Source organism: Tupaia chinensis, unplaced genomic scaffold (assembly GCF_000334495.1).
Source record: "Tupaia chinensis unplaced genomic scaffold, TupChi_1.0 Scaffold000353_2, whole genome shotgun sequence".
Lineage (NCBI taxonomy): Eukaryota > Metazoa > Chordata > Mammalia > Scandentia > Tupaiidae > Tupaia > Tupaia belangeri.
The window spans coordinates 173,816-200,496 of record NW_006159848.1 but is presented as its reverse complement, the minus strand read 5'-3'; the positions used below and the strand labels follow the sequence as shown (position 1 = coordinate 200,496).

The 26,681-nt window shown below is 37.2% G+C and overlaps 1 long non-coding RNA gene across 1 annotated transcript in view; it reads right to left on the bottom strand.

Annotated features, from left to right (window-relative positions):
• LOC106735283 (uncharacterized) overlaps positions 1-26,681 on the bottom strand; it is a 157,427-nt gene that overhangs the window by 56,809 nt on the left and 73,937 nt on the right. The window lies entirely within an intron of this gene.

Below are 26,681 nucleotides of genomic sequence, written 5' to 3'. Positions count from 1 at the left end.
AAAATACATCATGCACTAAAAATTAAAAGAAATTGTTTTGAGGGTAGGACAAAGGGACTACATACACAGAAAAAGGAAACAGTGGAAATACTGGCTCACAAAATTGCATTATGTCGTCTACTGTATATGGGCTAGAAGCTTTTACAAAAATTTTGCTCGTGTTTTCTAGTGACTAAAAAAAAAGAGAAAAGGAAAGTAAGTTTAAATAAAATATTCATAATGTCAATCTGAGATTCTGTCTTTGCAATGATCTAATCTGCTTTCAATATTTCAAGGGAGGTTTTGATCTCCTGCATTACAGACTTCAACTCTAGAAGTTCTGTGTGGTTCTTCTTTATATGGTCTATCTCCTCCTTCAGGTGATGAAAGGACTTCCTCATCTCCTGGAGTTCGATGATTCTTTTCTCTTCCATCTCATACAGTTTTGTTGCCATAAATATTCTGAATGAATTCCTTATCTGACATTTTACTAATTTCCTCTGATTTTTCCATACTTGGAGACAAATTACTGTGCTCCTCTGTTGAAGATATATTAGTTCCTTTTCTCAGACCAGAGATTCTTCTCCAACTTTTGGTCATTTGGTGATGTTATCACCTTTGGCTAATTTGTTGGAGGAGGTTTCTGCAACTGGGAGCGTGCATGTTTCCCCTTAGCGTGAGGTACTTCTGTGTCTATTTCTCTCTTCTACCTATTCTACAACATGGTACCCAAAGGAGGAGTTCTGAGGTCAGATTTATGAAGAGGAGGAACTCTCTTTTGCAACAGGTTCAATGGGGACAGAGTTGAGGATTTTTCTGAGTCTAGCAAAATCCAGAAGTTTGGCTACTCTGCACCTAAACCTCTCTACACTCACTAGGTGGAAGCTAAGCAGCAAAATGAGAAACTAAGGTAGAAAAATAAGAGAATATAAAATGGAAGAAAAGAAAACAGAGAAAGGAAAGAAAATAAAAACATAAAAAATAAAAACCAGCAGCTGCACTTGCATGGCCCACAAAATGAGCAGAGCACCTCAGATGTGGATGTCCCCCTGCAATGTCCCTGGTTCTATGCAGGGAGAGGACAGTAAAGAATTAGCAAAAGAAAGGATTTTTTTAAACGTGTGAGAGAAAAACAAATCAAGTAGGAAAAAAAAAGTTGTTTTTTTCCTCCTCCCTTTCTAGCTATGGGCCAGGGAGATGAGTTGGAATAGGGAGGCTTCAACTTGGGGCTGCTCAACCCTCATGTTGGTCCTGGGTGTCTGTAATGCCCAGAAAAAGCATTTTTAAAAACGTTTTTGCGGTAGGGTATGTATACTCACCAGAGAGAAAGAGAGGGAAAGTTAGAAGTCACCCCCAGGGAAAATGGTCACATCCCTTCTCTTCCATTCTCCTCTTGAGATTCTGGGCATGCACACATGCATACCTGGTGTAATTCTCAAGCCACTTGGTCTGGGAGTAGAACCATGAAGTTGGTCCTATGGGATCCAGTGCTTGCCCACATTTTGGGAAAAAGCATTTTTGTCTGTATAGTTTATAACTGTTTTATAACAATATACTTCAAAAGTATTCAAAAGTTAGTATTAAAATTATCTTAAGTAGTTAGACTAAAACTATAATTATAACTTACCTACTTTCTAAAAAGATATGATAAGTTAGTACTTAGCTAAGCAGGTTTCGACATGTATAATACCTGAGGGAAAAATATCATTATTCTCCCTAAATAGCTTTAATTTTAATATTTGATATGAAAAGGCCAAGAAAAAAATAATTTTAATGCTAGCTTCTGGACAGTTTTACAGTTGTTAAGTATATTGTTAATCTTTATTATTATTATTATTATTATTAATCTTAATAGTAACTAGGTTTAATTAGTTACATTAAAAATATAATTATAACTTGTCTACTTCTAAAAAGATATCATGGGTTTATACTTTAGGTAATCATATTTTGATTCATATATATACACATATATATATATACACATACGATTATTGAGAAAAATATTCTTCTCTCTTGATAGAGTTTTTCTCTTAATATTAATATTGTGAAAGAAAAGCAGTTTAGAGCAGTCTGTGGAATGCAAGTTCCATTTAGAATACGTTATAACGGTCCGAGTTACATGTGATTTACGCCCCGTACCTGTCAAGGTTACTGACCAAAAGCATGTTTCGGTTTATAGTAAACACACTGTGATGCTACTCACAGCATCCTCTGGGATTATGGACTCCTCTTCTATATTTATCCCACTGTTCTACAGCTCCCAATGCAAAGAATAAGGAAGAGTCAATCCCTTGTCTGCATTTTTTAAATGGCCCAATGTAAACTCTCGATCAACAACTTGTAACCTCCCTCTCTCTGTTATCCAGCTGCATCAGCCACCACTTGGTTGAGCACACCTCAGGACAATCACAGTCTGCTCACCCAGGGATTCCTCTTAAACTCTGACTCAGATAAACCACTTTTTTTCCCTTACTATGCCTCAGTCTCCTTTTTAGGCTGGCGATGTGAAAAACTCAGGAAAAAGTGTATATTTATCTCTCTATATATGGATATGGATATGAATACACTTTTTTTTTTTTTTTTTACAAAATCTCTGACTGCCTTTAAGTTAGGTTTGAAAAAAAAGTGCTTCAGTGAAACCTTAACAATTTCTGTGGTTGTAGGAAAAGGCATTTTACTTATATGTTGAAAAAAAAACAGGGTCAAACTACAAAAGCATTAGCATCTGATGTGGGCAGGCAAGGTCCAGTGGCAGTAAGTAGATTTTAGGTGTTTGAAATGATTTATGGGGCCAGCAGGTGTCATGAAGGTTATGGTGCTGGATCCCACATAGCTGACTGTGATGTGAGTCCCAGACCTGGTGGCTTTTTCTCTGTCTCTTTCTCTCTCTGGTGAGCACATGTGTGTGCCCTATAACAAATTTAAAACATAATAACAAATTAATTAAATTAAATAAATAATTCATAAAAACTATATATTCTTGTTATTTCTCTTCCAGTGATCTCCTTTTTATTTCACCAAACACTTAAAATTATTTTCTAACCAGTCTTTCTCTCCAAATCTATTATTAGCATTGTTGTTAAATGTTTTTTTCTCTATAGTCCAAGGGTGACAGGGAAAGTGAAAGGATGTGATTCTTGTTGCATTTTCATATGTATTTAATATAAAAAAGTATTTGTTTTTTAAATTTGCATTACTAAAATGAATTATCTGATACTAATTGTGGAATACAACCCCCAGAGAATGTTGTTACTTCTAATCTCTTCAATTTATTCTAGTGAAAACCAATAGAATATTTCTCAAGTACAGTCTTGAGTATTGTATTGTAACATCAAATAAGCAGTATGATATTAATGTATCAAAAATTTGGTCTTTCATATGAAAAACACCAACCTTTTTTTTATTAACTCATGTAACACATTTAGTAATACTTAGTAATATGACAGCAGGTAGTTTCAAGAACTCCTTTGATATTGTTATGACTGTCAAATATTGGTATCATCTTCAGGTTGTCTAAGAAAATCAATCACAGTTTATACACATCTCACAAAATGTAATTAGTTATTTGATGATAAAATTATACAGGTTGGCCTATTGTAATAAATTTCAATAGGCATGTGACATCTGTCCTTTATCAAATAGCATGTGTACTGTCAAAGAACATTCAACACTTCTTTGGTTCATGTTCCCAAATTGTCTGTCCTACAAATAATGGGACAATAATAATAACTTTTGTGGCAAGCACTGCATACGGAAGCCATCTCGAGCTATCCGCCATCTTGAAACCATTAGGCTTCACTTCCTCACTGAGCAAATCGTTTCTCAGAAATCATGTGACCAACCGTTCTCCCCGGAAGTGATTGGGTTTCTAGGCAACGGGAGAGATCCACCCACATCAATGATTGGTTCATGCTGTTGTATTTCATTTGCATTTCGGGCAACCAATTGGTTCCCACCAGCTGTATATAACTCGCCATTTTTCCTGAATAAACGGAAGTAGACGGAAGACGATGACTTGATCAGCACCTGGTAGTGTGTGTGCGTGTGTTTGTCCCATCTCTCACTCCCTCCCCCAAGGAACCTGTTCCACGGTCCCGCAGGACGGGACAAACTTTAACTCTTATTCTATTTTCCATGTCTCAGTACCATAGGGTTAAGTCTATAAAAGATAGACTTTGGTTTTTTAATTGGCCAAGGGTGCACTAGAGAGAGAGAGAGAGAGAGAGAGAGAGAGAGAGAGAGAGAGAGAGCTGGGGAGAGAGAGGGAAAGAGAGATAGAGAGTGTGGTCATAACACAAATCCTTCTCCTCCATCCTTCCTCCTTGTTGGAATTTTAGGCACAGACACAATGCACACATGTCCAGGTCATTTTTCCAACCAGGATTCAGACTGCAATCAGTCTTGTGGTATCTGACTCCCTATGCACACGACTTACCTGCTGTGCTACAAGGCTGCCCACAGTAACTTCTGATGATATTCTGAAATCAAGAATATATCATCCTTTTTCTTTACTTGCAATGGAGCATATACATGTGCACATAAAGGGGAGAAGGAAAGAGAGGAGAGAGATAAACACCTTCCACAGGGTCTGGTCATGCTCTGGTCCCCTGACCCCCTTCCTCTAGTCTCCAAGCCTGTTGGTCGACTACGTGGGAGCCCAGCGACATAGCCATTACGCTAACTGCTGGTCCCAAAACACTGCAATTTGACAAATCCAGTAAAATATCTGCAAATAAATAGAACAATTGAGACCAGCAGACTTGAGACCAGCAGATGACATAATAGAGAAGTTGCTGGACTCCCACTTAGTCGACCACTGTTGGAGTCCTGGACCAGAGGCTTAAAACTCACACCAGGCTCCTGTGCGTGAATGCCAAGATCTTGAGAGGAGAATGGAGGAGGGACTGTGGCCTTGCCATCCCCCTCGGGGGGTAATTTCTCACTTTCTATCTCTCTGTCTCTGTCTCTCTGGTGAGTGCACACAGCCTATAAAAAAACCTCTCTAAAATAAAAAATAAATAAACACAACATTAGGGTCTAATAATGGCATTATAAAAATTAGCTTAGTCTCCACTGACTAGATGATATGTATTACCCACCATATAAACCATCAAATTCTGCAAGAGTGCTAGCTGAAAGGGAGGGCTATTTGGAATCTGTTTTGAAGAAAGCATTAATAAAGATCAGTTACTACAAGCCTACAGAGAAACTGAATATTGAAAATTACAATGTGTACCACTAGCCCTTCTCTTGTAAATTCTCTCAAAAATTCTGAGCATTCAGAGCCCTAAAAAGCTGTATTTAGATGCAGTAAATATAGCATTGGACATAAGTGGGTCTGTTTATTGTGAGAAAACTTCAGTGGATTCTGCTGGTGACTTCTACATACCCTTTACTAGCCAATGTTGCCAAACCCCGATGGCCCACAGTTTGACTTGCAAAGTCTCAGAACTACCTTGTTCTCCAGAGAGTAACTCTGAGCAAAGAAGTTCCCTTGTATACCCCGCACCCCCCCAAAAAAACCTATGAGGTTTGCAACTGGAGTTCAATGACAGCCATTCCAGATCTCAATTCCGCTTAGAAACAAAAGTTAAAGCCTAGCAGTGGCCCCTCTTTGCTTCATTGCTTTCCCTGCTCTGTGCTGCTTCCTCATTCTCTTTGCTCTGGCTTCACTCCTCCAATATATGACACAAACCTGTTTCAGAGTCCACATCTGGGAACCCAGTCTAAGACCATGCAGAAATGCTCTGTTCCCATTAATAGATCCTTGAGGTAGTCACACACAGTTGAGGTCTAGGAAAACTGGTATAACTATTCAATATTTAAGGAGCAACACCACTTAAATCCCAACTTTCAGAACTCTGAACTTTCATTTTAAGAGTTATTCTGCAGAAATAATCATAAAAACTTTGAGAGAAATAAATATAACATGATTATTATAACACTTTTAAGTGACAAAAACACAGAATATGCAGCAAGCTGGGAAAGGGTAAAATAAACCATAGCACATTCATACATTCCGTATTAGTGAAACAGGGTTAAGTTAATCAATTTGCTCTAACAGAGAAATGTGTCTAACACAGGTAGAAGTAAATCAAAATGCTTAAGTGCATGTACTTTTGTGTTGAAAGAAGAGTTCTTTTTCGGGCTCTGCCTCGTATTTACTGTATGATGGAGAAGGAGGTACTTAACCTATCTAAACCCACATCTCATTTTCCTCATTTTAAAAGTTGTTTTTAATAAGATATCACATGGAAGCACTTAGCATGTAATTAACGGTCAAGATATATGAGCCGTTCTTTTATTACTGTAATTTAAGTGTAAGTGAAGAGCAAAGCCTTGTGATTCATTGGATCTATCTGGAGTATGGGGTAGCATTCTGGAATACAGCTTAGACGGTATGAGAATTGAATGTACGGACTTGTAGTTAGATTCTCTAAGCAATCACTTGTTGTATCACTAACTACTGGGGAACCTTGGGAAATTTTCTTAACCTCTCTAAGCTCTAATTTCTCATTTACAAAATGGATACACTAACAGTTCCTTCTCATGGGAATTACTACACAGTAGGCTTAAATGAGATAAAAATGATACTAGGTAATATTTACTGAGAGCAGGCCTTGTTCTAAATGTTTTAAGTATATTTTAAGTATTTAAATATTTAACTATATTTCATCTCATCCTCATTTTTGCTCTAAGAGGCAGATGTTACTATTACTCCTATTTTACAGATGATGATCGTAATGTATAAAATATTTAAATTATTTGCCAAGAGTCACATAGATGGTACAAGGTAAATGAGTATTTAAATTCAACCTATCAAAATTCACAGACTAGAACCATAATACTTTCAATATAATGGAATTCCTGATATATAAAAAGAGGTCAGCTAAGGATGGATATCTTATTTGTCAAAAAATACATTTATGTACTTGTGTATACATACACATAGATATATGGACACACACATGTGCAAGTATTCATGGAAGAATATTTATAATGAGTTTAAACAATTCTTATTGTCACATGTGGGAATTTGTTTCATGGAAAGTGAAGGAGGACATTTACTTTTTCATCAGAATATTTCTTTTTTATTTTAAGAGAGATTTTTGCTACAGGGCACTTGCACTTGCCAGAAAGATACAGAAACAAAATAAGAAATCACCCCCCAGGGGAGTATTGCCATGCTTAAATCCCTTCTCCTCCATTCTCCTCTCAGGATTTTGGGTACACACACACACATGTACCTGGCATGAGTTTTAAGCTGCTGAGCTCAGGACTCGAACTGTACTCAACTGTGTGGGAGTCCAGTGATGTGACCATTATATCATCTCCTTGTCCCCTCAAGATATTTTTATTCTTCAGAAATTTTACAGTGAACAGACATTATTTTGAAATAAGAGTAAAAATATAATTTTAAAGATTAAGAAGATTACCTTAATTTGAATCCTAGAAATAGATGCGATTCAGTTAAAATGAGCAGTCTCAGTGGTAAGAAACTGTTCTAGTCCATTTCATTACTAATAATAGAAAATACCTAAAATTGGGCGATTTATAAAAATAGAGGCTTATTCAGCTCATGGTTTGGAGGGCCGAAGTCCAGAGGCCACCTCTGATGGGGTCTTCTTGCTGCTTCACAACATGGCGGAGGGCAGGAGAGTGAGGCCTGTGTTCTATGTGTTTCACACTCTCATTTCCTCTCTTTATAAACCCACCAGGAGTCGATCATCAGCCTCCGAACCCTTACAACTTTAATACTTCCCGCCTTCCCAAAAGCCCAGCTTTCTCTATCATAATTAGATCGAGTTTTTCACCTGCTTATTCCTGTTCCAGTGGCTCAACATATGAATTTTCAATTCCAATGAATAATTCAGTAATGATAGGTAGGAAGAGTTGGAAAGACAGTCATCTCATAATCATCGTTCACTAGAGATAGAATTAATTTATTATGTTGAAGCAGAAGTTAGGGGGAAGGGGATCACTGTTGTTTTTCCACTAGCCAGCTTATCTCCCAGCTAAAGATGTGAAGATCATTATCTGGCTCCACCTGTAGCATGATTCTTCAAAGATGCCAACTGAGCAACACAAGCAGTGGGAATGAGCAGGTTCTCCTGAGCCCCCTGTGTTTCCCCTTTGAAGATGTCTAGAACATTTGAGTCCCACAGGAAATTAAAAGATACCATTAATCTGGGATGTTCATAAGCTATTTGACAGAAGAGTTAAAATAATATTTTTTTCTATTCCATCTCAGACTAATATTAAATTATTGATTCCTAATCAACACGTTTAAAAAAAAAAAGACTCTGGAGAGTCAGCAGGTTTTTGCTATAGGGTGCGTGTGCTCGCCAGACAGACAGAGAGAGAGAAAGAGAGAAATCACCTCCCAGGGGCGATGGCAAAGCCACAATCCCTTCTCCTCCATTCTCCTCTCGGGATCCTGGGCATGCATGCACACATGCCCAACGTGAGTTTTAAGCCATGGGGTCTAGGACTTGAACCGCGGTCATGTACATGGTAGTCCAGCGACATAGCCATTACACCAACTGCCTGTCCCTTCTATAAAAATTATTAAAGGAAAACAAACTCAGTAAGGAAACTGGGAAATAATTTAGATCACACAATCCAGTCAGGAAAAGGTAAAGCATGCATGGGGGGAGGTTTGAGTGGCTCTTGATAACTCTAGTTGACCTGTCACAATGATACTTTTCATAGTAGGCATATTTCTACATAATACACTATGCTGCAGAATCCTGTAGAAAATATTGTGCAAAGTGATCCAAAATGAAGTTTATTTTCACAAATAAATAGAGCCTACAAAAACAGAAAACTGCATACATAAAGTTCCAGGATGTATTATTCTCAAATCTCCCTATTTATGTTATTGAGGGATTGACATAGTCCAAGGATTCTATAGTTCTGACAGAGATCACCTCTGCACTCTGGCTCTTTTTGGTTAGAGCTGCTTTGATAATGACTTATAGAACTGTCTGGTCTGGTTTATTCTTGATGTCACAAAGAGTAGACAATAGAAACAGCAGGTAATGTGGTGGTTCAGCTGCTGGACATCCACAGGCTGTTTGTGTTACAGTTCCAGACCAGGGAGCTTGAAAATCACACTGGGCATGTGTGCGTGTATGCCCAAAGTCCCAAGAGGAGAATGGAGAAGGGATTGTGGCATGGCCATCCCCACTGGGGGTTTATATCTCACTTCCCCTCTCACTGTCTTTCTGTCTCTCTCCAGAGAGCACACACACCCTGTGACAAAACCCTTAAATAAACAAAATGCAAACAAACAAGAGTATACAATAGAGGGAAAAAAAGCATGGGCCTGGGCATTAAACTGACGGGCTAACATAAAGACACACATTTTGCCTTTATATTAGCCTAGCTAAATGCTTTGGGAAAGCTACTGAATCTCTGTGAGCCTTCTGATTTCATCTGGCAAAAATGAATTTATGGGATTAGGGTAGAATTACCAAGACAATACATATGATGATGTTGCAGATAGTAGATGATTATAATTTAGAACTATTGTTATTATTTTCCTGTTTCCTATAGAACATATTTTAGCCAAGTTGTGAAAATCACACTTTCTCAGTCTCCAATGTAGTGGATCAGAAAAGAACAACCACATTATGTGGAAAATAGAATCTTTAAGTAGCCAAAGGCAGAGCTAGAAAGCAGAGAGGAGTTAAACAGGGAGAACAAGAGACAGTTCATTATTTCTGATTCTTGGATGACATTTCTCTTCTTTGGACATGAAAAGGTACGAGACTAGAGAGGGATGTGGAGCTTCCACTTTGGTGCTTATGATTTTTTTTATTTTCATCTTGAATCAGGAGCATCCAATAGGCAAGGCCTGGCAGAATCAATACCTGTAGTGGGTGGTTCCCTATTCTGATAAGTCAAGTACCTATTTATTTCATTGAAAGGAAGGCTAGGTGTGTTGATGTGGCCAGGTTCTGAGCAAGCCCAGCAAGCCAACAAGGAAGAGCTGGGAGATGCAATCTGTTCCCTGGAGAACACAAAAGGCTTTCGACAAAGGGAAATGCTTTCCAAGGCAGAATGAACCTTAGCTGATAGAGTGGCAAGGGTCTGTTTACGGTTTGGAATTAAATTGCTTCTGTTCCCATTGACATCTGCAGTTTGATGAGTTTAAACAGGCATTTTTAATAAGCATTGAGGCAAGTTGGTTTTCTTTAAAAATGTAACCTATGTCATTTTCAGTGTGCTATTTTACGTAGAGAGAACTAAGAACTTTTCTACCACGAATTAGTATTTTAGTATTAGAAAATCCACTTTATCTCATATCCACTCATTTTTTAATTTGACAAATATAAACTTTGTCCTTTAAAATGCCAAGCTCCACATTAGGCCGTAGGAATATAAAGTGAACTGACAAGATTGCTCCTCTCAGTGAAGTTCATGGTCTAGTGGGGGAAACCGAGGTCTGGACTCAGTATTTCAATAAAGTGAGACAAGTAGCAACATCACACGTATGAAATAGAATGGCACACTTCCCAAGGAGGGTCAGCGGAGGCCTCGTGAAGACAGTAGCAACCGATCAGCCTTTAAGGAGAAGCGGGCATTTTCCTGATTGAAGAAAGCAAAACAGGCCTTTCAAAGAGTGTCGAAAAGCTGGGAAATGTGCTGTCTCTTGCAGTGAGGCAGTGGGGCAGAAGGGCAGATGTTTCTCTCCTGGTAAAAGCTGACCTTAGGGCTTTACCCTGGGGCCTTTCTATTAAGCTGAACAGGTTTACTTACAAACTCTCCTCATCAGTTTCTCCCTACTATAGAGGGTTTTCCATACCTAGCAATTCTTCAACTCTCAGGATAGCAGGTAGGTGTCCCATAGTTCAGTTCGATTCTGACATTATCTACCTGGAGATAGCATTAGCTCCCAAGGGCTAGGGGCTAGCCCCACCAGACTGCCCCACTTGAGACATCAGCAAAAGTAAGAGGTTGTAGCTTGTCCTTCTGACTAGGTCTGTAATTTGGCCTTCCCAGGATCCCCTCTTCAGATTGGATCAATTTGCTAGAGCAGCTCACAGAACTCAGGAAAACACTTTTCTTACCTTAACTGGTCTGTTATAAAAGATATTATAAGAGATACTGATGAACAGTCACCTGGAAGACAGGCATAGGTCAAAGTATGTGCAAAGGGGCATGGAGCTTCCATGTCCTCTCTGGTGTACCTCCTGTACAGGGACCACCTTGTATTCAGCAACATGGAAGTTCAACAGATGTTGTGCTTCAAGAGGGTTTTTTGGCCCTAGCTTCTGAGTTACAACTTTCTGAATACCCAACTACAGAACTGGAAGCCATGTGCTGACCACACGAAGCATGTGTAGGGCATGCCCAGGATCCTCATAGTAATGGAGGACTGGACAAAGGGGATTCTAGCTTCACTGAGCCCAGTGAAGGGTGTTTCTCTCTCTCTTTCCACTTGTGCTCACTATAGATAGTTTTTAATAGAGTTTGATCTTTATTTATTTCTTTTTTCTTTTCTTTTTCTTTGCTTTTTTTTTTTTTTTGAGAGTTTTTTGTGATAGGGTGCGTGCACTCGCCAGAAAGACAGAAAGAGACAGAGAGACAGAAAGCGAGAAATCACCCCCCAGGGTTGATGGCCACGCCACAATCACTTCTCCTCCAGGGATCGTGGGCACGCATGCACATGCGCCCACCGTGAGTTTAAGCTGTTGGGTCCAAAACTCGAACCGCGGTCGACTACATGGGAGTCCAGCATCATAGCCATTATGCTAACTGCTGGTCCCAAGAGTTTGATCTTTAATACCCCCTTCTTCCCAGAAGTCTGTTCCAACCATCTAATTATTTGGTCTTTCTCTTGACCACTTCATCCCGAGGCTACCTTGAGGCCCCACACAAAGTGCCTTATTAGACTAAACTCAGGTGTGATAAAAAGGGGCCCATTATGTATAACAAAGACACTCCTAACTCTCATGAAATCTAGAGTTTTAGCTGCTCTGTGACAGAAACTGGGAGAAAGGCGACAAAAGTTATATCTACTAGTTTAGTGGGCTTAATATATGTCAGGTACTGAAGTAAACATACGTATTACCATATTTGAGGCATCAGACAACTGTCTGGGATAAGTTTTGTCATTACTCCCTGGTACATAAGTGGCTACTAGGACACAAATAAACAAAGATTTGAAACCAAGTCTGAATTCACACTCAACCAATTCACTAGCATGTCTTTGGATAAATTCATTACCGTATCATTGTTGGAACAGAACAAAAGGCCAAAACTAGAGCATTAACCAATTAAAGAGTATCTTCTTTGTGTCCAGCACTGTGCAGAGGTGAACATACTAAACAAAAACATTATATGTGCATGTTGAAAACCACACTGCAGCCAGCTGGTGGGTGGCATGGTGGTTAAGACAACTAGATCCCACGTGATCTGAATCCCAGAACTGGTGGCCTTGAAAAAGGTGCCAGGGACAGTCCAGGTGTGTCCACAATCTCAAGAGGTGGGAGAGATGGAAAAGAGATTGTGGCAAGACCATACTTTATGGGGTTTCCTTTCTCATTTTTCCTCTCTTTCTCTCTCTCTGTCTCACTCCGCTGAATGTACACCCCTCTGGGAAATTAAAAAAAAAAAAAAAAGAAAAACCATTGTACTCCATAAATATGTACAACTATTATATGTCAATTAAATTTATAATCAAACATAAATTTTAAAGTTTTAAGAAGATACTCTATCTACTAACAAAAGAAGACTGAAGCAAAGATACTGAGAGCAAAACTAACTATGGCAAACACCTGCCCAAGTAAATGAAGGATGAAGATGGAGAAGACAAAGGTGACTGACCACTGGGCTTTGCGTGGAAGTAGAGGATATGTGAATACTATGTGAAGCAGAATGAACATTAGGAAAACAACTTAATGGAGAAAATAGTAAGTTCTTTCTGGAACCTTGGACTTCCCCCTGTGAAAGTAGACATAGCAATACCTAATTAACTGCCCTTCAGTTTGGTTAAGAACCAAATTATGTAGCGATACTTCTAATTCTAAAACACTAAGTAGATGTTGAATCAGGTTTATTCCAATAAATGAAGACCCACAATGACATACATTCATTTAGTTCCTACACATGGGAAATTTTAAGAGGGCCCTTCAAGACTACTCCAGCATGTTTGGCTCAAAGCATATAATTAATAAATATTTGTGGAGTGAAATAATAAACTAATGAGTGCACAGATTCATGGTGAGATTATTTATGACTGGATTTACTTACACAGCACAAATGAAAGAAAACAGACCTGAATTAATGCAAGTGGGAGTTGAAATTGATAAATCATTTACTTCCCAGGCTTGTGGAGTCTTTGTGGAGATATTCCACAGAAGGAGAAACTGTCTTTGCTGGATAGGCTGTGATTTCTAACTTGGATGGTTTATAGCAGGCCCATTGTGGATTTCAGCAGAAATAGACAGTGATGGGCAGCACTGATTTTTGCTAAAAAACCAACACTGAAGATACTAAAGCACATACCCTCTCACTCCTTCAGTTGGTTGAGGGATCCACTTATCCTTAGAAATGTGACTGTGTCTTGGTTTTATCATTAACCCTCCAACTTACTTTTATTTCAGTTTGCTACTTTGCAAATCCTAGCTAGGATTCTCTACTCATTTTCCTTTATTGCCAGAGTGAGAAAGAGAGACACAGAGAGAGAAAGCACCCACCCTGGGGCATGCTCACACCACAATCTCTGCATTTCTCCATCTGGTTGGGATTTTGGACACAAGTGCCCTGTGTTTCTAGTCCACTGGGGCTAGGATGCAGCTCCCTTTAACCACTAGGTTACAGGGCAGGCCCTTTCATATATGACTTGCCTTTTTTTTTTTGAGTATTTAATAATCTTGGCTTAATTGCATCGATTTTTTTTTTTACTATCTACATAAACGTTGTCAACATACTTTTACTATCTTTCTCAATAAGAGTTTATATAGTCATTTTAAGTCTATATTTTAATTTTAAAATAGAAGAGTGAAACAATAACTAAATTAATTTCAACATTTGAACTATGATAGTTAAAGCATAGCCACAAAATGAATCAAATATACATTTTAATATGGGAATTGATCAACAAACAGTGCTCTGCACTAGTATCTGACTTCAGCATTGGTGACATAACTGTCAACAAGACAAGTATTCTCCTTATTCTGAAAGCGTTTAGAGCTTTCAGAAAAATACAAAGACATGAATATATTATTAGATCATCGGGACCAGCAGTTGACATAATAGCTATGTCACTGTACTCCCATGTAGTCAACCATGGTTCGAGTCCCACACCCGGTGGCTTAAATTCATGTGGGCACAAGTGTGTGCATGCCCAAGATCCCTAGAGGAGAATGGAGGAGAAGGGATTGCAGTATGGCCATCCCCCTAGGGGGTGATTTCTTGCTTTCTGTCTCTCTGTCTCTTTCTGTCCTTTGGGCAAGTGCACGCAACCTATAGCAAAAACCTCTCCAAAAATAAATAAATAATAAATAATAGATCATCAGGGCCAGACAGCAACACAGTGATAAGCAACCAGAACTAGTTTGTGTTCTGGGGCCTCCTGGTAGATGCTGGCTGCATGCATGCCATGATCCAGCATGACTGAGACTGTTGGAGGGACCTGTCCCTCTGTCTGCCTCACTGTCTCTCTGTCTCTGTCTGTCTCTCTCTCAGGGAAGAAATAAAGTGAAAAAAATGAAGTGTGGGGGCCAGCAGGTGGCATGGTAGTTAAGGCACTGGACTCCCACATGTTTGGATGTGGTTCAAGTACTGGACCTGGTGGCTTGGTTTCTCATTTTCTCTCTCTCTCTATTTCTCTCTGGTGAGCAGACATCCCCAATAGCAAATTAAATAATAATAATAAAAATTATTAAAATATATTTTTTTAAAAGGGCAATATAATAGAAACTATGATGGTAAGAGTCATCATCTGATGGGATATAAATACATACACAAACAAATATATATACACACACATAATATGTATATATATTTAAATACAGAAAACTATTTTACTTTTATCATTTTGTTTCTATAAAAGTAAGAGATACACTTTAATATAATGACTAATGTTTCTAAAATATTGATATCCACTGTGCTAATGATAAACCATCTTAAAAATTAATAATGTATTTTTTAATAATTCTCAAATGAGTTTTAAGTACTTGCCATTAATACAATAATACTGTACTTCTGTATCACATAAGATACAGGGATATATTTTCATGATTTACAAGTAATATGGGAAGATGTCTTTCAAAGTGGTTGTTCCATTTGAAAACACACAATTATTAGAGTTACTGGAAAGGATATAAAAACCATGTTAATTTTCATGAAGCATTATTTAAAACATAACCTCATATTTAAGAGTTTTTATCTGTTATAGATTTTTAATTTTAATAAGTGATAAATATTATAATAGTATCATATTAAAATGGATTTCAAATTATTTTTATTATAACCTAAGAAATGTGGCAAGAGAACGTTTAAAAATCTAATTATAAATTAAATATTTTTCAAGCAGTAGCTATGGGAGGACAAAAATTCTGTCTATTGTTTCTTTTCCATTTTCCCACACTACCTGTGAAAATTGTGGCTGCGCCTTATCTGTTGAAGGTAGTGTCACTTCAAACTTAGTGTTTTTTTTTTTTTTTTAAAGAGAGGTTTTTGCTGGGGCAAGTGGATGACATAATGGTTACATTATGGATTTCCATGTAGCTGACCACAGTTTGAGTCCCGGACCCAGCAGCTTAAAATTCATGCCAAGAGTGTGTTTGTGCATGCCCAAGATCCCAAGAGGAGAATGGGAGGAGAAGGGATTGTGGTGTGGCCTTCCCCCCTGGGAGAGTGATTTCTCACTTTCTGTCTCTGTCTCTCCGGCAAGCATATACACACCCTATTGCAAAAATCTCTTTCTAAAAAAGTGATTTGGCTTGGGACTCAACCGTGGTGGACTACATGGGAGTCCAGCAATGCTACCATCATGTCATCTGCTGGTCTCAAACTTACTTTTGATGAGCATCTGAATTGTTAGAAAATGTCCTTCCCTCCCTGGCATTGTATTCTGTAATACAGTGCTGTATATTAATTTTCCCCATAGAGAAACAGAAAGCACATAATGCCTTATAATTAATAATGGTTTCTTGAGTGATATAACTTACATATCAGACAAGGTTCTTATGGGTAAAACCACTGAATTCCCTGATTAGAAGTGAGCTGAGGCAGTCTCTTCTCTTTCATCTTTTTCTGACTTCCTCTTTCTTTAATATTATAGTTGAAATAGGACAGGTGAAATTCTTTTGTTAGCTATTTATTTATTTATTGCCAGAGGGCACATATACTCACCAGAGAAAGAGAAAGAAAGCACCCCTGAGTGACGCATGGTCACGTGCACCCCTTTTTCTTCCATTTCTCCATCCTGTTGGGATTTGAGGCACAGATACATGCATCAGCATTTCTATTTTTTTTTTTCCTAGAGCTAGAATTTAAACTGTAGTTGGCCATGTGGGATCCAGCTTTCTTCACTGAACTATGAAACCAACCCTGGTATACTACTTTTAAATTACTTTCTTTTTTATTTTATTTTTTTAACTAATGCACATATTTTGTGTCTCTCCATTAATCACCAAAGTGGAAAATAATACAGTTGGAAAATTTCACATTGATCATAAGTAATACAACTTATTACATCTGAACTTTTTAAGTTACATAGTGGTGACACCAGGGAGATTCAGAAAGATATCTTTAAATGTTTTAAATGATCCACTAGACTTCTCTCGAGTCGGTAAACATTTTTAAGATAGCACAAGAAGGTGAGTGAATAAAACACCTGCTCTTTAGTAGCTTGAAAAGTTATTTTTTTCCTTAAAAAAAGACTAAATAAATTTAGAAGTAAAGACATTTAAAAAGATACAGTATTAATTTATTCTCAAATAAATGACAAATACAATTATCTTTAAGATTTTAGAGTGAGAAGTTATTTTAGCTTTTCTGGAGTATGGACTCTACCCAGGCAAGAAGAAAGTAGCTAGGACGTAGAGGATGGATGAAAAGTCTTCGCAGAAAGCTCAGGACAGACAAATGAAACCTAGTCTTGTACAAATGACAGTGTCACCACTTTTTCCTCCTCACCTCACAGAGCAGTGAGGAGGAAGAGGCAGGCTGTCAATGGACACAAAGGGTCTGAAACCTATGGCAATGGGAAATGGACTTCTAATCAACCAGAAACTGAATACAGATTTTTCTCTTCCTTGTGAATGCCCTGTGAAGCAGGAGATTCTGCAAAACCAGAAAAAAAAAAAAAAAAGAAAAAAAATTCTAAGAGATTAGAAAAGTAAGTTGTCTATAATCTTTCATGGAAAGCATTAAAACTCCATTCAATATTGCAAATATGAATTTATACGGACTTCATGAGGCAAGAGCTAACATTTGCTGAGTGCCGCCTTTCTGCCAGGCAGGAAATCAGACACGTCAATAGTATGAGTCAGAAATAATTGTCCTTGTTATAGAGATAAGAAATTTGAAGGTCAAAGAGCTTAAATGGCGTTCAAAAGTTACACAGCAAGAAAATTGGACTTAATAATACAACACAGTTTTACTTGAATCTTAAGTTCATGATCTTCTCTTGCACAACATAAAATGTAAACACTCTCAGGAAAAAACATCAACTATATTTTAGTTCCCCAAATTGAGCATCCCTAATCTGAAAAATCAAAATCCAAAATGATCTGCAATCGAAAACTTTTTAAACATTAACATGACACCACAGGTGGAAAATTAAGATACTTTACCTTGTGTAATGGGTCACAGTCAAAATGCTACAGTATAAAAATACTGAATAAAATTACCTTTGGGTCATCTTCATAAGGTATATATGAAACATAAATGAACATGTTTAGACTTGGGTTCCATCCCTAAGGTATTTCATTAAGTTTCTGCAGTAGTCAAAAATCTCAAAAAAAAATTTAACAATTGAAACATTTCTGATCCCAAGCATTTCAGTTAAGGTACATTCAACCTGTATTTATGTGTGTGTGTGTGTGTGTGTGTGTGTGTGTGTGTGTATACACACACACTTCTTTTTGCCTGGTTTTATTGGGGAATTTAAAAATAGAAGTGGATGTGAGAGAGTTGGAAGCTAGGAACTAAAAATAAAAGCCTATCTCTATCAGGTCTGTTCTAGAATTCATAATTTGTATCGTGTAGTTTAAAATAGAATAACGGCACATAGCAAAAAAGGAAGAAGGAAAAAAATATGTGATGCAAAAGAAGACCATGAACTTAAGAGTCAAATAGAACCATGTCGTAATAAGTTTAATTTTCTTACTGTGTGACTTTTGAACGCCATTTAAGCTCTTTGACCTTCAGGTTTCTTATCTCTATAACAAGGACAATTATTTCTAACTCATACTATTGATGTGTTGGGTTTCCTGCCTGGCACAGAGGCGACACTCAGAAAATGTTAGCTCTTAGCCCATGAATGTCGTTATGTTATTCATGGTAGGTTTTCTCTTTGTCACATAAGAGACGATGTCAGCATTTTTTAAAGTTCAATATAAGGCTATACCATGGTTCTTTTCAAATGTATTGTAATTAACAACATCATTAATTCTACACATCTTTTTCTCTGCTTTGAGATTATTGCAGTCAGCATTAAACGTTCAGTTAATATATTATTCAGAGTTCAGTCTCAGGGAGAAGAATCCACTCTATTTTTTGTGCTAGTAGAAAGAGCTTTTATTGTAGAGCATTAAGTACTTCCAGAAGTTTGGGGAGACTGAAGCAACAGTCTCTAGCCTGATCTCTTAAGAACTGTTACCAAAAATGTGCTTCGGAACTGAGCTGCCAAGTAAGTCGCTGTCTTTTCCTAATTGGTGAGACAGCTATGCTTAGCATCATAAAGCTATAGCTCCTTGCTATCTCAGCTGTAACCCTCATATGCACAATGCATACCCCAAAACCCTTCTCTTTTTCCATGTAATTTATTTCCAAATGCAATTTTTGCTCAAGCCTGTCTGTTTTGCAGTACCTAGATCATATATGAAGTTCTAGGTTCAAAGAAGATTAGAAAATCATTCTTTTAGCTTTATTTTCCTTTTTAAAGTTCATTTATTCATTTCTTCCATGAGCACGTGTGTGTGTGTGTGTGTGTGTGTGTGTGTATGAGAGAGAGAGAGAGAGAACCCCCAACCGGATCTTGATGCAATCCACCCTTGTCTTAAGGCAGCCCTGGGTCATGGACACACAAGTGCCCAGCATACTGAGGAAGGTGTCTGTACATAAACCCAGAACCTTCCCATGTGACTCAACCTCTCAGAGTTCCATGTTTTACAGCTGTACCATCATCTGGCTCCCTTAATTTTTTAAGCATTGGTACCCTTTCTCTATAGGAATTCTCATACAAGAGCACAGATTGTTTGGGCCAGCCAGATGGCATAATGGTTATGCCGTTGGACTCCTACGTAGTTGGTCACAGCTTGAGTCTCAGACCCAGCAGCTTAAAGCTCATGTCAAGCTCATGTGAATGCATGCCCCAAATCCCAAGAGAATGGAGGAGAAAGGATTGCAGTGTGGCAGTCCCTCCTGGGGGATGATTTATCACTTTTTTTCCTGCAAACGTACCCTATAGTAAAAATCTCTAAAATAAAAAAAAAAAGATAGCACAGACTGTTAACAAATCAATGCCTTATATTTTCTACAGTCCCATGAATTATCTACATAATATTTTAATTCTTAAATTTCTATATGACAATAGTTGTTGACACTAGGTTCCTTTCAAGTAAATATAAATATCCTTCATACAAGTGAAATCATAATTTCCCTGTAAAAGCACATCTTACATGCTTTTCATTTCTTCTCTGGTTCAATTAAAATCCCATAATGACAGCCCCTATATTTAGCTAGGGGTCAATGAAATACTAATGCATTCTATCTAAGAGAGTTGGATAAAGAGAAAAAAGAATTAGAAGAAATTGGGTTAATATATTAATACTATAGTATAGACAAAGAGTACATAGGTAGCTTCTCTAGTCTCCATTTTCCGTAACTGGTCATAAGGGAGTATTTAGATTTGCAACTTGTTTTTTTCCACAACCCATCTATATTTTCTTTGCCATTTTGACAACCTCTACTCCTCAAAATTTCTACCAGTTGGAGTAACCCAAAAGCTTATTTCAAAAGATCTAACACTATTTTCTACTGTTATTATGTGCTGTTGCTCCTGTCTTGGTAACTGAACGTGACAGTACACGAAATACTCCCCTGGGCCCAAGCTGTGCTAACAAACTCCACTTGCCCATGATACTCTGGACCAGTCTTCCCAGATGACATGTGCTGTCTCCCTATTTGGTTTGTTGGTCTGGCAGCGTATACTGTCCAAGTGACTAGGTGACACTCTCAATGACAAGTTCAATGGCTTCACTATTGTATCATGGTGTTGAAGCATTTATCCTAAAGCTCTAAACCAATAGAGTGCTGCCATGCAGAGATAAGAAGAAAATATATTTTGAGTGGATCATTAAATACTTGACATCAATGGATACTTATTCCCAGGAAAATACAAGTAATCCTTTCATTCTCTGTTTTGATATAACACACAGTGGAACAATGACCTATACGCTGATGACAGAATTCTCATTCAAACACAGCCAGGTCAGATACTTTAGTACCAGATGCCCATTTGTTTGAGGCTTATTAGCAAGTACCAGTTACTCTATGAGTAAAGGTTTAGTAGAAAAGACAGAGCCCATTCAAGCTCAGAGAAGCAGAAAAAAACCATGTTATAATGTATTTAACATCTTATTGAGTTACTGGGAAGCTTTAGGGATAGGCTCTATATTGAGATCCCAAGAAATCTTCCAAGCCAATGGAATTGGACTTTAAAGGAAGCTCCTTTTTCTGACATAATCATTAACTGCCCACTGAATCAGCATGTCTCCACCACAGTTTCTAACTTCAAAGTCACAGCACCTCGACTGTGAACATGCACACATGCAGACCTACATACACATGCATGCACACACATGCACACACACACACACGGACACAAATAGATGCTCAGTGCCCTGCCTCTCTCTCTACTTGACTTAAGACTTTAGAATTCAGTTCTCATCAAGTGTGTCTGATAGAGGAATCTGAATCATAAATAGAAATCTGGGCATAAGGAATCTGGTATTTTTGTTTTGCTTTGCTTTAGAAATTCAGCATTTGCATTATAAAGAGGCATGTTAGATAGATGTTGGAATATTAAAACTGCTTGAGTTGATGCATCTACTACACTTTATTTACATATAGTGATTTATGGAGTGAAATTCTAAATATGGAAATGCTTTAGAATTAGCACTTTGATTCTGAATTGTTTCCTCAAACTTTAACTTTATAGAATTATTGCCCAAACTGGTTCAACCCACAAGTTTGGGAACATTATTTGTGCCAAATTATAGACATACAAAGGTGAATTATACCAGTTTCTCAACCTTAAGGAGCTAACAGTCTAACAGTCTATAATAGGATAATCAATAACCTCAATGATTCAGGTATTAACACTGTATGAAGAAGTGGACAGGATGCTACAGGATTAATTTAGGATCTAGTGGACATAAAGTAGAACGGTGAGTACAGCTACATGGGTAAATTTAAGGCATGCCTTAAATATATTTTTTTCTGAATTAGATGAAGAGGAAAACACATTATTTGGGGAAGTAGGAACATGAGAAAAGCAGAAAGCATCTTTAGGTATATATCTTTGAACTGTAGTAGTTATTTATTTATATTGAATAAATATGTATTAAAACAAACAAACAAACAAACAAAACAACCTGGGATGTAGAGATCACAAAACTATATAGAAATGAGGCCTGAGCAGTTAGTTTTTTTAGACTGCTGAAGGTCTTTTAAGCCGTTTTGACCAAGAAGTTGTGAGTGGAAATCAGGTCTACCAACTCCAGGCCAGAGCACTGGATTACTGGTACAAAATTACCAGTATTTTCTTTTCCATTTGGTTTAGTCATCAATGTGAAGAAAGTGATTTTTTCAATTATAGGAAATGCAGAAAAATAGAACTCTTTCATTTCAAGAAATCTCATAGCCATCTCTTTATAATGTTAACTCCAAATATTGAGGAAGATAGATTATAGTGCAGACAACTAGAATGTGATCAAATACAAGACTATGTAAGAGACGCTAAAATTTTGTTTAGAATTTTTTAATCTGTTTGTGAGAGAGCTTGGCCTGTGGTCTCCTTTCCTGGTGGTGTCTTTGTAAGGATTCTGTAGAAGAGTAATGCTGACCTCATAGACTGAGTTGGGAAATATCATGTATTCTTTCTTCTTCTGAAAGGATTAGGTAGAATTTATTTTGTCCCCTAAATGTATGGTAGTGTTAACCAGTGAAGCTGTCTAGGCCTGGAATTTGTGTGTGTGGCAATGTTTCTCTGTTTAACTATAAATTCAGTTGTCTTCAATAAATATAGGCCTACTTTAATTATATAATTCATCTTGAATAAACTTTTCTTGTGTCTTTCAAGAAATTTGTCCATTTCATCTAAGTCATTGCATTTACCGGCATCAATTTGTTCCTAACTTTCTCTTCTCCCTTGAATCTGTAGAATCCGCAGTGAGAAGTCGCTTCTCACATTTTTGGTAGAAGTAGTTTCTGTCCTCTCTCTTTTCAGAAGTTGTGTTTTCATTTAATTCAGTTGAAAACAATGTCTGTTTTCCTTTCTGTTTCTTTTTTTGAATCATGAATTATTTAAATATGTTTCCAGAGATTGTTAAATAGTTTTCAGAGATTTGGAGATATTCCAAATATCATTCTGATAGATTTCTAACTTAATTAGATTGTGATCAGAGAATATACTTAGTATGGCTTAAACGTATTTAAATTCAAGACTAGTTTTATTACCCAAAATATTACCTGTTCTTGTAAATGTGCTAACTATAGTTGAACAGCATGTGTAGTCAACATGTTTTAGATGAAAGGTACTCTAAACATCAATTAGATTAAGTCAGATGAAAGTACTATTCAAGTTTTCCACAGCTTTACTGATTTTCTGTTTAGGTGTTCTATAATTTAGAGTAGGATATTGAAATCTGAAATTATAATTGTGAACCTATGTACTTTTCTCTTGAAATTATATCAGTTTTGCTTTATATATTTTGAACTTTTTTATTAGATGCAAAAATATTTAGGATTTTTATGTCTTTTTGATAACTTATCCATTTAGAATTATAAAATAATTTTATTTCAAATTCTTATTTAAATGCTTTAAATTCTACATTGCCTATTATAAATATATAGCTATTCTAGCTTTCTTTACAGTGTCAGAAGGGTAAATTTTTCCATTTTTTCACAAGTTGACTATTGAGCTTTTAACCAATATCATCATCCATTTCTTACTTTTTCTTTCTTTATTTTTAACTTCAAGAGGGCATGTGTGCTTGCCAGAGAGAGACAAAGAGAGAGGGAGAGGGAAAAAGCACCCCCCAGTGGGTATGGTCATACTCTAATCCCTCCTCCTCAATTTCTCCATCCTGTTGAAATTCAGGATACATACTCACATGTGCCTGGAGTGTTTTTCTTTAAATTTTTTTCCTTTTTTTGGAGATGTTTTTGCTATAGGGCGCATGTACTCCCAGAAAGACAGAGAGAGAAAAAGAGACAGAAAGTGAGAAATCACCCCCCAGAGGGGATGGCCACGCTTCAATCCCTTCTCTTCCATTCTCCTCTCAGGATTTTGGTCACGCACGCACATGCATCTGGTGTGAGTTGAAGCCACTGGGTCTAGGACTCGAACCAGGGTCAACTACATAGGAGTCCAATGAAACAGTCATTGCACCAATTGCTGGTCCTGTGCCTGGAGTGTTTTTCAAGTCACCAGGACCAGGATTCAAACCATGCTCGGTCATGTAGGATCTGACTCCCTTTAACCATTAAGCTACTATGTAGCTGGCCTCTTTCTAAAAAATGTAACTATTTATTTGTTTATTTAATTGCTAGTAGATATGTGGGAGAGAGAGATAAAGTACCCCACAATGAAGCATGGTCAAAATGAAATCCTCCTTTTTCCATCTCTCCATCTGATCAGGACCTTAGGCACTCATATGCACATGCCTGGAATGTTTTTCAAGCTGCCAGGGCTGGGACTCTCAACACAGTGAGCCATGTGGGATCTGGCTCCCTAAACCCAGCACCCAAGAGCTGTTCTATTAGACCAACTCTTCCATCTCTTTGCTTTAACTGGGAGTGTTCTGACTGTTAACATTAGACATGATTTTAATCAAGTCTCTGGCCTCAATCTGGATGGAGAGGACATACTCATACTACCCTCATACTTCCTCGCTATAAAAATCACAGTTGTTAGATATTCAGGGCAAAATTTGTAACCTGTCACCCAAAAAATTAAAAAAAAAATCAAGTAGTTCAGTAAATAATGGTTCTCTTTGGGAAATAATTTGTTATTGTTATCTAACCGTGATATTTCCTCCTCCATCTTTTTATTTTTTTCTAATTTCCAAGGGCCAAACATTTTTATTACCCCTTATTCTAAAATATTATCCATTATTCTAAACATTCTTTCTCCTGCCCTATTCATCACTCTCAGGTCCAGCCCTCCATCTGACCACTCGAGACCTTATATTTGAACCTCATGACTTCAACTACTATGTGCATATAAATATGCCCAAATCTCTATGTGTGTCTTTATGTCTCACTTGCATTTCTGGTTCTCTCTGAAAGTCTTTATACTCTGATATACAGAGTATATACAATATAGCTTTGATTAGTTGTTCAACTAATATGCAGAGAGAATGAAAATCATAGATGGCTAACATTTCTTAACTTTCTTGTTGATATAAGATTTTTTTCCTGGGTAACATATGTTATCATGAAGATAATACTTGCTAAAAAGAAAATTCTGGAGTTATGAGTTTGGGGGTTCCAAGTCTATCTCTGCTACTTATTTATATGTGAGAGTTAGGATCCTCTAAACTTTAAAATTCTGAGCTTTCTTTAAAAATTCTTACTTTTCTTTTTTTGTAAATTAGAGATAACAGAGTGACCACTGTGTCACCATGGCTGGCCTCTTCTGACCTCCTTTTAAAATGGAATGTAAAACTGATTATTTCATCATATTCTCTTTGCTAAGAAAAACTAGACTACACCCTCTGACACCAATTAATTATCTATGAACTTCATGTTGGAAATGTTACCAACTGTGGTTTGCACTGTATTATCTATTCATGTCCTAAAGTCCCACATTATGTATACAATTGTGCATGTGCATGTGTGCATACATGTATGTGTGCATGTGCGTGCGTGTGCATGTGCATATGTGTGTGTGTGTGTGTGTGTGTGTGTGTAGGTAAAAGCTTTGACTGAAATTCTGTGAAAACCTTTTAGGAGTGTTACTTGACTTACAATAGAGGTTCCTTAATAACTTTATGTGTAATGATTTTGATGAAGCAATGTGATTTATGAAGATATCTTACTGCTTCTTAAGATTTTTCAGCCAGCTTCTAGTTTTCAGTTCTATCTTAACAGGTATAAGTGAATACCTGTTAAAGAATATAAGCAATTTCAATAGAGAAAAAGTCTGTTTGCCTCAGTGGAGAGTATTTTGACATTAATTTTTTATATATTTCATTATAAACCAATAATAGGTCAAAAAAGTTACTACAGAGGAGGTTATGATTCATTTGTCTGATAAGTGGACAAAAGGTTCTCCTTCCAACTTCCATCTGCACAAGATAAAAGAGAAATATCACAGTTCTTCCTTTTTCTCCCTTAATGGTTTCTCATTTTTCTTTCAAAATGCTAATAAACAAAGTTTATGTCCCACTTATTATTTTAATGTCAAGTTGGTATTGCCAATATAACACAAACTGCAGGGAATTATATTTCAGTTCAGTTAAAACTGGTTAACAAACATCTGCTCAAAAACACTTTCCTTAGAGAAAGAATTATTCTCCATTTTTAAAAGTTTTAACTCCATGAATTATTTCCTATTTGGTAATTTTACAAAATATACAAATGTATTTCAGAAGAATAGAACCTAATTTGAAAGATAACCTACTGTTTCCTCATCAGAAGGGTAATTCATGAAAAGTACACACCCTAGCGTCATGCATTATAGATGCAGAGGACACTTGTTTGATTCTTTGTCATAGCTGGAAGCAGGGGTCAACTGGGAAGAGTTACTCATTCACTTACCTCTTTAGGGTTTACTACTTGACAGGTGCTGGAAACAATGATGAGAAAAGCAGACCTGACCCACGTTCACAGAAACTAGTTAGGTGACACAGAGTTCAAGTATTTCTCCCAGGCCATAGCCAGAACCTTTACTCTTAAGCGCTCTTAGCTCCTGAGCTGTATTTCTCAGGTAAGCTTTGTTGGTTTGATGGATTAAGCACTCTTGCCCACAGCTGATCAAAGTAACTAAATCAAGTAAGTGTGAGCCTACTATTGGGTTGTCAGGAAAGTCATGATGCATTTTTGCATAGAAAAACAAGAAAAATACATCATAATTTGCCTGACAACCTAATAAATGGCAAAGACACTAAAAAGAAATAAAGGGAATTTGACTATGAGAGTAGATAGGAAATACACATGCAAAGAACTAAGAAAATTTGAGACATTTTTACCTAAACTCTCCCAAGTTTTCCCGCTTTATATTTTACATATTT